At 36.2% G+C, this 6,612-nt stretch overlaps 1 pseudogene; it reads right to left on the bottom strand.

The window, feature by feature from the left end:
* Positions 1-3: 3 nt before the first annotated feature.
* On the bottom strand, positions 4-6,267 carry LOC122792025 (annotated as a pseudogene).
* Positions 6,268-6,612: the final 345 nt, after the last annotated feature.

The following is a 6,612-nucleotide window of genomic DNA, read 5'->3' as shown; positions in this document are numbered from 1 at the left end:
TTTCCAAAGATCCAGAACAGTTTCTTGTGATAGTTTTAAATCTCCTTCTAGCTTTCTCTTGGCTCTTTCAAGATCCAGGGTAATTTTTTCTCTTGCTCCAGGGAACCTTCAAGCTGCACATAGAAATAAGCACTCATTTAACCATTCTATTAAGAACACAGTCTGATTATATTTCCTGTTTTGCTAGAGCATACTTACATCATCAACTTGTTGTTCAAGCTTTGTCTTGGCCTTTGTCAGAGTGTTGACTTTGTCTTCTTCAGCCTGGAGGTCATCAAGAGTCTGCTGGTGAGCCTCCTGAAGGGCCTTCTTCTCCTTATTTAACTTAGCAATGCCTTCATCAAGGCTTGCTAGTTCTTCTGTCAGGTTTTTTACCTAATTTTGATAGAAAAATATGTGATTCTCCTATTTTAAAATATCTAGAAGAGAAAACAAAATACAGCAAATGAGTATCCCTACAAGTTTCTAATATATACCTTATTTTCAGTGGCATGTTTCTCCTTCTCAACCTTTGCCAGAGTAAGTTCTAAGTCATCAATGTCTTTCTTAAGCTCTGAGCACTCATCCTCCAGTTTCCTTTTTTTGGCTGTTAACTCAGCATTTGATTCCTCCTCATCTTCCAGCCTTTCATTCAGCTCTTTGACTTTGGCTTCAAGCTGAATCTTACTCTTGATGAGTCCATCACATCTTTCGTCTGCATCTGCTAGGGCCTCAGTTTCCTGTTAAAGTTATTTATAAAATATGTTTAGTTAAATTGTCCTCAGAACACATTAACCTTTTATTTTTAGTTGGGCTAAAAAGTTCTAATTTGCTTACCGACTGAACAGATAGTTGAAGGTCATTCTTCTCCTGTGAGAGGGCAATCATTTTCTCTTCTAGTTCCTTTCTTCTGGCCTCTGACTTTGCCAGTTCGGCCTTGGTCTTTTCAAACTCTTCCTTCATGTTGGCCATTTCTTTCTCAGACTCTGCACTCTTCAGCAAAGGCTTTATTTTGAAGTACAACTGCATCCATGGCCAGGTCTTGACATTCATGAATGATCTGATGTTATACTGGATGGTAAAAATGGATTCCCTGTTAAGAAAGCAACACAGTCATTATTTAATATATGCTTCAATTGGACTTTGTGTGAGTCAGGTTAAATACTGCTCTATCACATACCTCCTTTCCATCATCTTCTTAAATTCAAGTCTCATTACATAACCACGACAGATGGCTTGTGTACGAGTGATAAGCATTGCAAGTTTCTCATCTCGCATTTCCTCAAGGGTACCCAAAAGACCAGCTTTGAAGAATACCTACATTGTAAGGAGCAATAACACATGGATGTCTGTTTTAGCCTTATATTACAATGAACCTCAAACAGTAGAATTAAAGTAGAAGTTCAGTGGTGTGAACATAAGAAATGGAATACCAAATCTACTAAAGGTTCAACTACAAGGTAAAAAAGCTTCCACCTCTATAATTAAAATATACAACTGCTATGTACAAAAATCTATTAAAATATGTTGTGTTCTTAAGAAATGTGGAGGTTCTTACCTTAGTGTGTCCAAATCTGTACTGGGTATGATCTACATCAATGGATCCCAGAAGTTTTTCTGATGCCTTCTTACTGTCAATGAACTGACCCTCAGGAATGGCACTTGCATTCAGAACCCTGTATCTGTTTTAGTATATTTAATTTGAGTTAATACATATGGAATATTATAATCAAATTAGTTAACAGAAATTTGCAACTATTTCAGTTCCATCTTTAAACATAATAATTTTGCACAATAATTAAGACAAAAGTTCCCCAGTTTGTTTGTGTCTTTTTTTTGGGGCACAGGGGAGCTCCGGTCCGCTAATGATTGGCAGTAGATTTTTACATACCATGTTGCCAGCTCTGATGCACAACCTTCAATGAATTTTAATTCACGCATGTCTCCACACAGAAGACACTCTAGCTGAGAATCGAACCGAACAGCGTCTTACTATGGGGGACAACGCTACCGCAGCACCACCCCCGAGTAAAGTTCCAAATATTTTTCATAAAGCATTTCAGTCCTTTTAATTCACCTACTATAAATCAATAATTGGAATTAGAAAATATACAGAAGTTCCCCAGTATATTTTCTAATTCCAATTACTGATTTATAGTAGGTGAATTAAAAAAGGACTGAAATGCTTTATGAGTTTCTTGGGAAAATATCGTGTATTGCATATTATTTAAACTGTTTCATATTATGGCCTCACATAAAATATCTTTTGTTCTGCAGATGTTTTGTGTAAAATTGTGGTAATTTAAAACAATGATAATTATTACAAACCTTTGTTTGAAATCAGCATAGATGATTCTGCTTGGAAATCCTTTCCTGCAAATCCTGATACCTTCTAGTACACCATTACATCTCAGCTGATGCAAAAGAGCTCATTGTCCATTACACCTAAAACAACAAATCAAAGTGTAAGATAAACATATACCCTTTACTAAGTACAGCTGGTTTATAGTTTGGCATGAACATCTCTCTGTATACACTTGCATGCATATACATTTGATATATAAATAGCCCATAGTTGGCCATCAATGATTATGCATTTTCCTATAACCAATCAAAAGTTTTACATTTTTCCAAAATAGATATATCCCGATCACAGATGGTCAAGTAGTGATTATTTTTATCATACACTGGAGTTATTTTAAAAAAATATATTTCTTATCTTTTTAATAACTCCACTAATTAAATAAACTTTATCTTGACTTACTTTTCTGTTGTGGGCAGACAGGCTTGGGATGCAGAGAGTGTCTGGTGATGCCCAAATATAACCTTTTGGCTAAGATCAAATGTGGTGCATGGCTACCCTTAGGATACCGAATACTCAGTATGCAGCAGTGTCATTAACAGTGTCGCTTGTCATTAATTACTACTGTGACACTCTCCCTAGATTAATTATTTGCATTTGATTCTTTATTGGTATTAAAAGTTACATTGTAAGATGTGGTGTGTCTGCTTATCTTTGCTGTGCTGGGCACATTTGTCTAAATTTGCAGTGTACTGTTAAATTTTCAATGCTGAGTTGCCAAATGCAGCCGTTTTCTATTTTTTTTTAAACTGATTAACTAAGCAGATGTTTTGATGCAGTAATTGCAGTTTACTTACACCACTCAAATAACTCCACTAGTACTCTGTTTTAGAATAGTTTTAGAATATGCATAATTACCTGGTGTTTTGGTTTCATTGGGAATCAGACAACGGACAAAGTGAGGATGAGTGCTTCTCAAGTTAGTCATCAACTTGTTCAAGTTTTCCTGTAGTTCAACAAATAGAAAACAGAGTCCTTATTTCAAATGCAAACTTTGGTTTTATTAAAATTCATTAATTTAAAACCATAAGCCTGCTATCTTCATTGGTTAATGTAATTGACTCTGACCAGAGTAACTGCTTTATACAGTGTTTGTAATCATTTATTTATATACATACCCTGAAGACAGCAGATACTGTCTGGAAGGAGGAGCCCTTCTTTTTACCACCACCCTTCTTTCCGCCAGACTCTAAGATAAATTGAAAGGAAACAGAAATTTAAAATATTATAGGGTAACAGTTTACTTCTGATATGCAGTACTACAGTGCTCTGAAAAACTGGCTTAATGCAAATAATAGTATAACATTTGTGGCCAAAGTGTCTTCCTAATCAGTTTTACTATAATTTTTAACTACAGATTCTTAAGAGGAAGCTAAACCATGCCCTGAGTTTGACAAAACTCTCTTACATTCAGACTAATAATAAAGATGGAAACACATTAGCCATTAATAGTAACGACCCAAAATTTTTTAGCTGTCTAGAATTGACCTTAAACTCAAATTTCTTTAGCTCCTGCTTCAGCTGAATTTGGTAACATCATACTAAATAAATTAACTGAACTGTTAAGTGGTAAAGATCAATTACATACAAGTGTTTGTTTCCAGGATTGACCGAGGAGCACTGTTCAGATTAAATGACCTTGTTTAGCTTCATAATGGCAGTGGAATGGCCCAAACTCGGGACTATAGCATGACTCTCATCAGCAGCTCTAATGCTTAGTGCTATCTGCTATACTGCAAGGCCAAGAGTAACACACTTGTATCTCTGCTGATTTTGTGATGGTGACACATGAGACACAAAGCACTGTGCAACAAATAATTAGCAGTATTTTTCCAGTCATGTACATTTTATATATTTGAAACATGATACAAGATATTTTGTTTATACTGTCAAACACATAAGTATATGATACAATCTATTGTGTACATGTAGCTCTACTTTCAAGTATGTGCTGAAATGTGTTTTCTGGTGCAACTATAGTAAAGAAACTCTGTTTTTTTGTGTGTGTGTGTGTGTGTGTGTGTGTGTATAGCATTGATGTCTCCCTACTGTAGCCTGATTCTGGATGTCAATGTTAATACAAGAAGGTTCTCTGTCACGTTATCAGAATATTATTTTTATTGTATTTGGTTGTTTATTGGAGTAGTGGACTGATCCATAGGGACATATTTTGGTCATAGCTTGGAAGCACTGTCTGGTTAATTGACTTCATCAGAGACATAGAACAGTCACACAACCACCACCAAACACTGCACCTTATTTCTGTGAGGTGAATACCTTAACCACTGTGCCAATAACTGTTTGTTAAGTGTTACGTTTTGATGCAATAGTATTTATGCATTAAATAGAGGCTTTTGTTTTTAGTTTTTTGCTTTTAGAAGCTTTAAAAGTTTGAATTTTTTTTCTTGATGAATGCAGCATTTTTATTGGATAAAAGCTTGTATATAATGACTTGTAGTTTAAGTGTTTTAATATCTCTGAGGAAGTCTGATCAAGATGAAAGAGCTTAGATCGATTAAAAGTTTTATATTAGTGGACATGATTCTAGTTCCTTTGTGTATTTTAACATTTAGCAAACAGTTTCTTACTGTGAATGTTTTTTGGCTGCCTTTTACCATCTTACAGCTGTCTTGGTTTGCTGAAGAAGTTTGGTCATTGGGGTTGCTGTTGTGAGATCTATTTTACTTTGCAACGTCTTTGTGTTCATCAGAGGCCCGTAGACAAGTGGAGGCTGAGGGGAAAGAACCCTAGGCTATAGGATGAATCTCAATAATGGCTTGTAGCCCTAATCCACTATGCTATCTGCCACATGGAGTACTAAAGAGTACGTCAGAATATTACATTTGTTGTATATCAGTAACTGGCATAATACTAGTCTTTGTTTCCTTGTCAGGCCAGTATAATTACCTTCTGCACCCCCATAGGCTGCAAAGAGGAAGGCAACCAGTTTCAGGGAAGATTTCTGGTAGAGCCCCACAACGGTTTCATTCAGTGGGTCCTTATTCTTCTCCAGCCATCCAGTGATGTTGTAATCTACAGTGCCAGCATAGTGCACCAGTGAGAAGTGAGCTTCAGCCTTTCCTTTGGCAGGTTTGGGCTTCTGGAAGTTGTTGGACTTTCCAAGATGCTGTTCATAGAGCTTGTTCTTGAAGGAAGTGTCTGTGGCCTTGGGGGAAAATGCACTCCTCTTCAAGGATGGAGAAAATGCCCATAGGCTAGAAAACAGAATATTACTGTTAAAAATTTGGAAATTAAAATTTTCTAAATAAAAATATTTCAGATGAAAGCATCACTCACCTTCTCAATCAGCTCAATACAAGCAGCCAGGTCCATACCAAAGTCAATGAACTCCCAGTCAATGCCTTCCTTCTTGTACTCTTCTTGTTCCAGGACAAACATGGTGTGGTTGAAAAACTGTTGCAGTTTCTCGTTGGTAAAGTTGATACACAGCTGTTCCAATGTGTTGAACTGTGTGCAGAAGACAAAGAAATGATGTAAGCGACTTTTGCATGCTGTATTTTTATGACCATACTTTTATCATTAATGTATAAAACTTACATCAAAAATTTCAAAACCAGCAATATCCAGGACACCAATGAAGAACTGTCTTGCTTGCTTAGTATCCAACTGCTGGTTGATACGGAATACCATCCACAGGAACATTTTCTCATAAATGGACCTAACCAGGGCACCAACAGCATTGTACACCTGAAGAAAGAAGTCAAAGAATTTATTGGTATGGTCTCAACAAAATGTCCAGATAATGAGGTAGATTTAATTTATAACTGTGCAACTGTAGGTGATCCTTTACCTGTGGGACAGTTTGACCCTTGGTAACAAATTCATTTCCGACCTTTACTCTTGGATAGCAGAGAGCTTTGAGCAGGTCTGCAGAATTCAGGCCCATCAGGTAGGCAATCTTATCAGCCACTGTTCAATAAGGACACAATAACAGTTATTTGGATGATACTGATTACACATAATGGAAACGTCTGAGATTAAGTTACTTTCTAATTATGCATTAAACAGGGGTCACCAAATATCTATGGCAATGTAAGACTTTGCAGAGAACTCATATATGATATCAGCTCATATTCTATGAAAACTAGTTCTTTCTGATAGAAATTCCAGGAATTCTACACGGCATCTGACATAGACCTTATTGGGTTATTACAGTATTGTTCATTGTTACTAGCAACCCAGTTGCCTTTCTTATAAATAGTGAGACATATGTTAAATATATTAATATTTCCAACTTATATTGCCCCTTC

Source organism: Protopterus annectens, unplaced genomic scaffold (genome assembly GCF_019279795.1).
Source record: "Protopterus annectens isolate FY-2018-M unplaced genomic scaffold, PAN1.0 ctg64656_obj.part0, whole genome shotgun sequence".
Taxonomy (NCBI): Eukaryota; Metazoa; Chordata; order Ceratodontiformes; family Protopteridae; genus Protopterus; species Protopterus annectens.
Note: the sequence above shows the minus strand (reverse complement) of the source record. Positions and strands in the feature narration are given on the sequence as shown.